The sequence below is a fragment of the Poecilia reticulata genome, linkage group LG20 (assembly GCF_000633615.1).
Source record: "Poecilia reticulata strain Guanapo linkage group LG20, Guppy_female_1.0+MT, whole genome shotgun sequence".
In the NCBI taxonomy this organism is placed as follows: Eukaryota; Metazoa; Chordata; class Actinopteri; order Cyprinodontiformes; family Poeciliidae; genus Poecilia; species Poecilia reticulata.
Window position 1 is genome coordinate 11066999 of NC_024350.1, and position 11702 is coordinate 11078700.

Consider the following 11702-nt stretch of genomic DNA (forward strand, 5'->3'; position numbering starts at 1 on the left):
ATAAATACATATACTGTATTTAAGCCATTGTGTGATTTGGAAAGTGTGGAAAGTGGGCAGCATTTAAAAACCTGGCCAGTATGAAAATTATTATAATTTATAATTTTTTATTTGGAAATAACCAGGCGGACACACAATGCCAGTGACTTGGATAAAAAAGATTTTAAACCATATTGGGGTTGAAATAGCCAGCAGTGGTGAAAAAAGAAAAATCTTTCAAGGAGAAAAACACAATTTGTCTCAGTTCTATTTTTTCACCTATCTCTAGACAACAGAATAGCATAACCAAACTCTTCTTAATGAGTTTTGCTACTGTAGCCCCATCTTACTTTGTCACATTTCCACATAGCTTGACAGCAAGGAAGAGCAGAGTGAAGCTGATAGGCAAGTAAGAACGCAGCATGTGTTTTTCATGAGGGGCGACTTCTGTGTGAAATCAACTTACATCCACACATTAACACGATAGATATTGGTTAGTTTAAATACTTTGTAAGTCAAGTGATGTGCATTTTATTGCAAGTAGCATAGAACAGTGAGGATTTACCTATGTTAACTTTTTGTTTAGAATTTTTCTCTTCATGTTCAAGCTTCTCTTATTCCATCTCTGCAGAATTCCTTGTTTTTTATCATTGTGTCTTCTCTTCTGCTATAAAGAGCAAAACATCGTCTTCTCAGAGGGATCCAGCTGCCATTGCTTTCTTGTGAGAAAGGGAAATATTTTGATTTGATAAGAAATAAACACGGATGAGATTGTATCACCACAACTAATAAATCAAGACTATATATGCCATTAAAAAAAAGCACAAAACTACTTCAGATTTTATGATTTTGTCATATTTGAGTAATAGCAGCATCCTTTTCGTAAAGTTGTCACAACAAGGTTTCAAGGTTTGCCTTGAATTACATACTGTTTAGTGTAAATTAAGTCCCCAAATCAAATACAGCTTCAGACCAGATAAAATCTACAACAGTTTCCAATCCTATGCATAGCCTCACTGTGAAACAGTTTCAACTGGAGCGCGTGTGAGAACTCCGCAAAGGAAACACAAACACTGTGAGATGATATCAGATGCCTTTCTGGCTGGGATAATATGAGAGGCCTGCATCTGATTAGCAATTAGAGGTGCAGACGAAGTGTCTTTGGGCCTTTATGCTTGATGAAGCCTTTGCCTACTTCACTTTCTGCATATGATTTCTGTTGCAATCTACCCATTTTAAACAATCAAATTAAGCATCTCGAATGCTTAACAACAAGTGCTTGTCGGGTGTCATAACAAATGATTACAAGGTTGAAATGAAACATAATTAAATAAGACTTCTTTATGTTTCTCACTTACACGATGTTCCGTTAAAAGGGTCAGTAAACAAACTTAATATGTTGATGCGGTCCATCGTTGAAACATTTAAAGCCTTATTAATTCATGAGAAATACTTTCTTAAGTAGGTGATTCAATTTTACGTAGTTAATTTATATGGCACCAATTTACAAATTAACTTATTGACTCAAGATAATGATTTCATATGCAGTTATATTGTATTAAATAACATACAGCACATTATATTACTGTTGGATCTGAAAAGAGGAAGAACTTGAGACCTTTGTGGGGTTTTTTGGCGAGAAATTACCAGATATCTCAAACGATACTGAACATTAATACATCAATGCACATGCCCTATTTAAAAATTACATCTAATCAGGGTGTATTTTTTTTTCTGCATTTAATTAATCATAATGATTAGTGTAAACGATACGTCGGTAAGTCTAATTCTTGAAGCTGGTGTCCTGCCAGTTTTAAGTCATGTTCCTTCTCTAATCCACATGAATCAAATCATAATTCTAATCACCTTTTCATTCGATCCAAGAGCATTTAGGCACGGAAACATCTCATTCTTAAAACCAGGCCGGCTGATCGTCTTCTCTGGCCCCGGACGAAATAATCTCAGACGGTCCCTCGCCCATGGCATTCATTAGTAAAAATGATAATATTTACTATTTAAGGACTTGATTGACACATCATTCTGTTTTCAGCTTCTCCCTTTCACTCACTCCTCTGCTGTTTATGGAGCTATTTAATCAGTGTGGCATCGTCTTGCTACGTAACAATAGCTTGAATTTTATGAATTTCACTTTATCTTAGTAATTTTTTTTTTAAATACAGTAAACTTCGATTCTGCTAAATGAGCAGAACATTATCCTTCTTTTCTACAGACAGAGAGATTGTATTGGTTGTAAGAGCTAAAGCATTCCTGCTCCTTATTTTACAACCTGAACAGATGACATTTTGTCTGATTTGTATTGTGTCTTTGAAAACAACAACTAAACCAAGCCAAGGCAGATGAACAGTGTTATGTTCGTTTGAGTTTCTCAGAGTGTGTCTGACGTCCCCAAAATAGAAACTTCATTTCTTTTCTTCTTCTGACAACACTCAAAGCAATACTGGAAGAAAACTATTCTCAAGATAGTATTTTAATTTAGTTATTTCCTTGCAGCAAACTGAGGACAAAACGTCTTAATGTCAAAACTTCAGCAGTGGATTACTAATCATCATCTATTGAAATAGGGCATTTTTGAATAGACATCATAGAAGAAGTTAAGCTTATTCAGATCAAAGTCTTGGTTGACATTCCTCAGGATTCAAGGATGCAGAACCTTGAAAACTTGACTTGCATGGAAACCAAATCTCTTACTGTCCTCATGCCTGTGTATAACTCTGGGACAATTTAAAATCACAAGTGTGTTGGTTTATTAATTGTGGCTCACATTAGATGCATAATAATGTGGCTTATTATGTTGACAGAAGTCTTTTTTCTTTGTTGTCTTGAATTTATTTATTCTTATTAAGAGCAGAATAATGTGTTCGTTCCAGTTTATACTGGAATAAACTAAAACAGTAATTGGAGTATAAGTTGGAGACTGTTGTTTTAATATATTAAACAAACATCTCTTTTGTTTTGTTCACATGTAAGACAAGATGACTGCTCCCACATTATGCCACGTCTCCATGCTCGGCTTCTTGTCCACCTGACAACTGCTGAGTCGTCTGAGTATTTTTGCAGATGAAAAGCGTCTGACTTGCGTTGGAAGCGTAACGTGTGCAGAGTAAACAGGAACGGTGCGAGTTCAGTCCGCTGTGGTGGTGCTCCTTTGCCACCCGATCAGAAACACAAACCGCCAGTCTCAAAACCCGCGGCGTGTTCGTCGGGTAGTCATCGATCCAGGCGATTGTTGAGGCCTCCACCTGTGTCTGTTCTGGAGTTCTGCAAAAGCAAAGAGACTAGGAAAAAGAAATCTATGTCTAAAGAGTTTTACTGCAGGGTGGTGGAATGGGTAACACTGTCCCTAAACTTTGAGAATGATTTTATTTCAAAAATCATTCTTTTGAAATAAGAAATACATATTTTTTAAGGTACTGTAATTTCCTCTGACAGTGACAGTCATGCAGTTTAGTCTGCTGCGAGATCTTTGGTGTGAGTGGTTGTTTTTTGTGCCTTGTGCTTCTGTAGTGGCCTGGGAATGGACTTGTGACGTAACTAGGGCATTTCATCCGGAGTGCTTGGACTAGACTGTCAACACATAACAGCTTTAACATGGCTTTGAAAATGAAAATGAATGAGCAAGTGCAGGTTAGTTCATATTTTGGCAGCATATAATATTCTGTTTTGTGTAGACTGTGGTTAAAAATCTAATAAATATAATCAGAATTGCACAAAATGATGAACTGGGAACATCAGTTCAACACAAATGTCAAAAAACATTTTCAAAATACATTTAATCATGAAAATGATGTCAATTGAGACAACTCATTCACACTTATTTAAAAAATACCACTGACTAGACTGTTAGTGTCTGTGATCTTTGCGAAGGTGAAAGTCATGCGAGCAAAAATCGTTCCCTGTCCTTGATGGAAAGAAACATTGCTGTACAATTACTTTATGTACTAGCCGGTGTTACAATAAAGAGGAATGGTAATGAGAGTAGGAGTTGAAAATACAGTCATAATTTGATTTACTCTGGAAATGTCGATGTAAATGCTATTTAGGAGAGAAAAGAGACATTCGGTTTGCATCCGGCTAAACTTCAGTTAAAATTGTCTGAGCACTCCACTCTGCTACAATAGAGTACTTTAGATAAAAGCTCCAGTTTGAATTTGATTCATTACAAATCTTATCAAATAATGTAGCTGACACCCCCTTTTTGATGTGGGGAAAACTACGAAATCTAGCTTAAAGCTAGATCTGCAGGCATTTTAGTCTTTTGAAGTCGGTTATCTTGTCAGGAGAATTTGCTTCTGAGCTTAAAAATTAATCCTTACAATAATAATGTCATAGTTCTCTGTTTGTGAATCTCTCATAGGGTTCCAACATTGGGGAAGATGGAATGTCCTAATCCGGGCATAAATGATCAGAGTTTTGTTACAGACGGATTATCTTTTCCCTCCACTCCACGCACACACCTTTGATCATGTCATTGGTGAGCAGGCGAGTGCACGCACACACACAACACATTTTGTCATGCTTGTATTTTTTTTTCTTGCAGTCTTTTTTGTGAGGGTGATACAGATCAATAGATGCATGGAGTAAAATAAAAAAAAGTCTGTCCACATGCTCGACTGGCTCTTTGTGCATGTCAGTGTATGTGATGTGACCAAAGATGCTCGTGTGGGAGAGAATGAAAGAGAAATTTCTTTGTAACAAGACAAGTGTAGTGGTTGGTACATTTCTTCATCTAAAACAGACTTTATCAAGGCGTAGAAAGGGAGAAAATCAGCACACAAAGCTGCCGCATTAAAAGATGAGAACTAGAATATACTATAGGTCATTAAATTTATGAACGAGTGGATTGCAGAAAAGGCTAATTGGCGTAATATAGATCAGAACTTGGGTTGTCTCTTCTTCTACTAAGCTGAAACTTTAATGTTAATTCTTATACACATTTTATTCCTCTCAAATCCACAGTTTGTTTTTGAATCTCTCAATTGTCAGCAAAAAAAAAAGCAGCCAACAATTTAATAAATAAATTCCATTTATTTGTACAAATTGCCAAAATGATGGACTGTTCAAAGATGACATTGGGCTTGCTGAGACAGATAACTCTACCTCAAAAAGAATAAATTCTGCATCAGCTGTCTGTGTCTTCCTTTTCTTTTTTCTTTTTTTTACCGTAAATCTCCTAGCAACAGCAAATTGAATTTTTTTTTTTTTTGCTTTGCTTTTCGTGGTACCAAGAACATGTCTTCCCTAATTGCCTTCACAATAAGCAAGCACCGTGTGCATATTGTCAAGAGCTCAACAAAGAGCACAAAAAAGATAATTATAGGTCAATTCATTCCTTTTAATATTCTTTCAAATTAGGTCCGCAGTGGGTTTCACTTTTTATTGGCATTTGAATAAAAGCTACTCTTTTTTTCATCTCTTATAGTAGACTGAATAAGCTCCAATAGTGTCTTTGCTGAGTCCCTTGTTCCCCTTATATTATGTGATGGTATTCATAAGCGGCCTTTTCCATATTAATTGGTGGCTGGACAATGAAAAGTTCAGAAGCACATGATTCACTAGATGATTAAAATAATAATAAAAAAGAATTATTTGTCCTCATAGTAATGTTTTTTTAATCAAATTCTGTCTTTTCAAACAGAGAACTACAGTGCATTTCATTAGAACTACACACGTCCAATATGAAAAAAAAAACAAAAAACTACTGCATCCTAGCAGGAAGTATGTTCATTTCCATGTGAAATAATGCTGAAGAATCGAGGAAAGTGTGTGCTTTCGCATTCGTCTTGAAGGTTACCTGCTTCTCTGTGCACACGTGTGTCTGCTCAGTGAATGGTAAAAGTAGCAGATTGTTTAGTGTTGGCAAGCCTCTCTTTTTCATTGAAATGAAAAACATTATTCAGCAGTCAATATCTAATTTCCCTGTTTTGCCAAGTAGAACAAATAAGACAAAATACTCGTTCAGCTTTCCTCCCAACCTGCCACTTTTAGGATATTCTTTGTTTTGCTCTGTTTCTGCTTCCATTTTTTTTGTCTAGTATTTAATTATTTTCCACGTATGTACATTTTCCATGAAAACGTGTCCACTCAATCTAATTGCAATTGATAATAGATTCATATGCATGTTCTGCATTTAGCAGACCATGTCAATAGCTGGGTGTGGGGGAGGACATAACTCTGATAAGAGAGTTTGTTCTTTGCCTGTTTGGAGACAGCTTGAGGTCAAAAATATTTCTCACAGGTTTTCATTAAATTAACACAAAATTTCACAGTGAAGTATGCTTAAATCCTATGAGGAGAAAGTGGAGGGGAGAGCATTGCATAGAGTTTCAATGAAGCGCAGACCATGCACACTGGCATAGCTTAGTCGTGAAATATTTTAAAGCAGAACTGGAATTGTTAGACTCATGTCAAGGCCACAGTCTCATCACACCTGCACCTGCAGAGTTTAAAGTCATTTCCTATTCTTTTTTTTTTTTTTTTTTTGCAGTATTTTCTGTCACATCCCTAAGTTACACTCATTCTTCAATCATGATCTTGCCCTCACGGCTCACAGTCATTAAGGGTTTGTGACTTCTTCCCGAGGATCAGAGGCAAAATACTGCTCGGTCAGCTTAAACCCTCTGTAGGAGATTTCAGCTAATTGTGGGGCGTAAGGCGCATATGTAAGTCAGAGTTCAAACGTATCGTGCCATTGCAGGGGGGGCACGGGAAACCGTCTGGATGAAAAAAAAAACATGAACGCTGTATGTGCTGGGTTTTTACCTTAGAATGGCCAACTCTCTGTTATTCCTATGTCAATTTGATACAGTAGGGGCTTCCACACTTCCCATATCTGCGTCCTCTGTCACTTTTATCAGCAGTTAAAACTGTTTAATCCGTTGTTAACACGTGGTAACCTGTTTTTCCGAGCCGCCTTTAAACGCAACATGAGCGCTACAACGCTCGCGCTGGGTTTACACCTGTGCGGCAGCGAAGGAGACCTGCTGCTGCTGTGCGGAACTACGCATGTGTGTGTTAGAATCATGGCAGCAAAACCAGCAAAAACGCAAAGAACTTTTCACAGTTTTTCCCCAAACTAACCGGCTGAGTTCAGTAAAGCTGCTGGAGGCAGGTAAAGTTAGCTAAAAGATGACTAGCTAATATCAATTCCCCTCCCTCTCTTCCCCCTCACACGCCTTGTTCAATCAGACAGCCATTTGCAATCCATAAGGGGGGTCCAGAAAATGTTTGGAAACCACTGGGGGGGGGGGGGGGGCGCAGGAGAAAAAGTTTGGGAACAGTCGCTCAGCATTCACTTTCTCCGCACCCACCAGTGAACCCCACAGACTTGTAGTACCAACATCACAGGTATGGACAAGAATGAAAACCGTCTCTTACATTTAAGATCACATTTAATGAAATTAGATACCTCAGCATCAATTCTAAAATGAGAAACTGTGTTGGTAGCCTCACTGTGGTGGAAAGGAGACTTAAAAATAACGTAGTACATCTGAGGGCGCACAGCTTCCTTTTGCTTCCCGCATTTATATCATCTCATCTGCTTAAAGTTGTAAATACCAAAGATAATTGCCATATTTTTTTCCAACCTGAATTCCATTTGTAGTTCCTGTGGCCTCAGACAAATTACGCATTTGCAGAGCACATCTCACCGGGCGTATGAGATGTATTGGGGCAGAGCCTCCACTGATGTAGAGAGCGGATCCTAATATTTATTAAGGTGAAATGAATCACTGAGGCAAGACATTCATATTTTGTCCTAGTTTTCCCGCAGCTTGTTAAATGCAATCGTCTAGACAATCTGTCATCCAGGCCGTAACTCCTCCCACTTTGAGATTTGATTTGATATGCACAAACCGTCGTCTCGTGCATTTCAGGACCAAGCGAGAAACAAAACTGATGCTGATCCCCAAAGTTTTTGTGAAAAAAGAGAGGAAGGACACCTTCAAGTGAGCACCAAAGACATGAGGACAAACAATGCCATATGCTGAAATCTGTCGGTGTGAGTGTGAAAACTAGCGCGCGAGGCTTTCAGGTATTCAGATAATGTATGCAGCAGGTGTGCGCTGTCTTCTGTTGTCATAATCCAAACACCGTGAAGTAAAATCAAACAAGAATTGATGTACTTTTTATGCCAGAGAGAAAAAAGAATTTGGATCGGATCGTGAGCTCCCTCTTTGTCTGTCTTTTCTCTAAGCTTTTAAAGAAAAATCCTACAGACAACAGCTCCACGGCTGAAATAAAGCCTCTTACAGAGTCTCCTTTGGCCATCAATTGCAGTGACAGGACTGAACTCAACACCATACTTGATTTTGTCAACCCCCCCACCGAAGGGAGCTAAGGGACTGTCTTGTTTATATACTGAGAGATAAATAGGGAAATAGTATTACTAGCAAATTGGCTTAAGGGCCCAAATAAGATATTAAGAGAGAAAAATAAGTCTTAATTCTATCAGCTAGCTTGTTCAGAATGCCAGTCAATATGAGCACCTGAAATATTTCATCTTTTGCGACCCACCCTGACGCTGCATTGACTGAACGATTAGTCTAAAAGCTGGGATGGGAAAGGTAATAAGTTTAAACTCAGATCTACTGCTGGTTCTTTCTATACCAAAGGAGAAGGTGACGGGTTCACGTTGTCGAATGTCAGGCATGAAATTGTGTGAACTAATGTCATAACTGATGAAAAGGTTATGTGAAAAATAGCAGCATGATCATGTCAGTTTTGTTCTTTTCTGCACTGATTGTGCCTAATCAGAACTCGCAATTTCAGCCCTCAGAAAATATAAAACTAAGATCATTTTACATAACACAGTTATTATGTAAACAGTAAGGTATGAAACGTTTGGTTTGCAGCCGGGTTTCTGTGCAAGTTCAGATGTTGGGATTTTTGTTTTTGCGAGACATGGCAACAGGTTCAATTATATCAAGATGTACTGCAGCACAAGAAGCAAAGAAATAATAATAAAAAAAGGCATATTTACGTACGTCTTTAATATATGTTTAATTAAAAAATTTAATTAGAATGCCTAGATTTAATGACTTTATAAAGTAATAAATCAAGATCTTTAAAATGTATTGTAAAAATATCTTTATTTGATGCACAGTTGTGTTAAAATAATCAAATATAAAAATATGTTAAATAACTAAAAAAAAAAAAAATGGAGCATACAAAAGGGGGAAGAAAGGAGGAGTTAATAATCTCGCATCACATACAGTCCTGAACCCATTAGGCAAATACAATGTACCCAATCTATAAACCAAATCATAGCAAAACACCCTTCCTAAAATATGTAAATGACTGTATAAAGTAAAACAGTGTCTTAAGAATCCCTTTGTGTTTTGTTTAAAACCAGGGCAAAAAAATACAAACAAAAAAAAACAACTACTCTTCTACCATTTTAGACACTGTGCAAAAACTATCTGCTGCCAATAGGGGATATAAAAATAGTGCTTTTCAAATATATCTTATCCATTTAAAAACAGTAAATACACAAAACGCATTTGCAAATGATTCCTTTTTAAGTGATAACTCTTGATAAAATCAATGTGGCTTGCTGCCTCGGGCAACATCTTATTGTGGCTGGCTTGGTGCTAAAAAAAACATTATATATGCAATTCAATCAAGTTTTCTATTGTGCATTTGCATCTCCTTCCTAAGGGTAGTCAGTCCTATGCTGTGTTTCTTCTTATAGGGGCAACAGAAAAGTTTTGCCTCAAAGCAGTTGTGAAAAATGTCCTGACCACAACCAGGAAAATGGATCATATCACATCAGTTCTTAAAACGCTACACTGGGCCCCCTGTTTGTCAGAAAATAGATTTTTAAGTGTTTCTCTCAGTCTATAAAGCACTAAATGGTCTCTGGTTGAAATACGTTTCTGTGCTACTTGTCAAGTATGAACAATGTAGATCCTTCAGGTGTTCAGAGCTCAGTGTTTCCAGAACAAGAGGTAAACAAGGTGAGGTACCATTTAGTTTTTATGCTGCTCAACTTTGAGTCAAACTTCCTACAAGCCTGAAATGCGCAGTAAACATATGCATTTCTTTTTCAAGAAGGAGCAAAGAAGTGCCTACCAATGCATATTTTTGAAGAATTATTTTGCCAATTCATGATTAGTTTGGTTTATCAACATCCTGGCCTTTTTTATTCCTCTATAGAAGAGTGTGCTATTTTAACTATATCTTCTAAATTTTATTTCCAGTAATCAGTGTTGTGAGAAAATATATATATTTTTTTTTATTAAGTTGATTTATCAGCTGCTAGGGAGAGGAGTAGTGTAACACTTATATTCAGCCCCCTCCTCAATGCAAGATCCACAAACAACAATATTTGTAAAGCTTTTCTGAATAGTTACTATGTAATCTACAAAGTTAAGATACATTTACACCCCTCAACAGGGTCCAAATTGGAATTTGATATACAGAGAGGCTTTTTGATGGCTTTGAGTTGAGGGTACACTACAAACATAAAGATAGGGTACTAAAGTGGTTTCAGTTCATCACTGAGGCTGTTGCTAGAGCCAGGTTTTTTTTTTTTTTTTTTTGGTGATCTACTTAAACTCTATGACAGCCAGCTCGTTGTGTTCCATTGCTAATCTCGCCTTTTATTATTGTTTGTGATTTTTTATTTTTTTTGTTCTTTCTTTTGTTCTCCCATCAAAAAGAAAAGTGAACTCTGGCTTTTTGGTAGTGTTTTGATTGGCTGCTGTTCCCACTGTAGCTCCTGACACCACCAGTTCTTCACTCTGATCCAGCAGAGAGCTGCACTGGGCGAGCACTGGTTTTTTTTTCAGAGCCGGGGTCAGATTTTGCCACAGCGGACAGTCAAACACTGGTACTAAAATAAGCACTAGCAGCAGGTAAGCACAGAAAACGCTTTGGTGGAAAAATTTTCACTGTCATGTAAGTTTTCGACATTAGCTCCTTTGCTTCTTTCCCTGTTCCACTCTACAAAGTATCCACTTAAACAGATTTTGTCTTAGCTTCTACTTTCTGTTGAGGTCTGTGCATTTAAACCGTAGCCTGTTCTGTGTTTGTATGTCAAACACTGGAAGCATGTGAGACTTTTGTCTCTATTGCTTGGATTTAGCCAACTGTAGCATCACATCGCGGCCACCAATCGATTTAAAGGCAACACAAATACACACAGGACAAACACCAATACAGTCAGCCCTAAGAATAACTTAAAGAGACCAAATCAACCTAACATGCATGTCTTTGGAAGCTTAGAAAAATAACTGGAAATAACTCATGGAGGCAAAAGAAGGACATGTAAAATGCTCAAAAAAAGAATCCAAGTCCTCCAACTGTGATTCTTTCTACCTGCGTGGCAACAGTGCTAACAAAACTCTGGCGCTTCATTCTGAAAATTTTCTCCAAGGAAAAGATGTATTGGAGGCATCTTTGGAGGAATTAAATATATGCACATGATATATGTAAGAGTTTTGAACTTTGCACGTGTTTAATTTTGAAGATTAAGAAGATGCTTGGTAAGAGCTTTATAAATGAGACCCTTGGTACTCATAAGACAGGAACACCCATCACACATTTCAGGCTCAGTTATGCCTATGATAAGGCTATCAGTTCTTTAGCTGCCGCAACAAGCAAGGTCAAGCTGATGAATCCAATTATATATCACATATAAAACAAAGCATGAAGCATGCATGGCTTGTTTGCTGATTGTGGAGGGGTTTATGATTAAGAGAGCC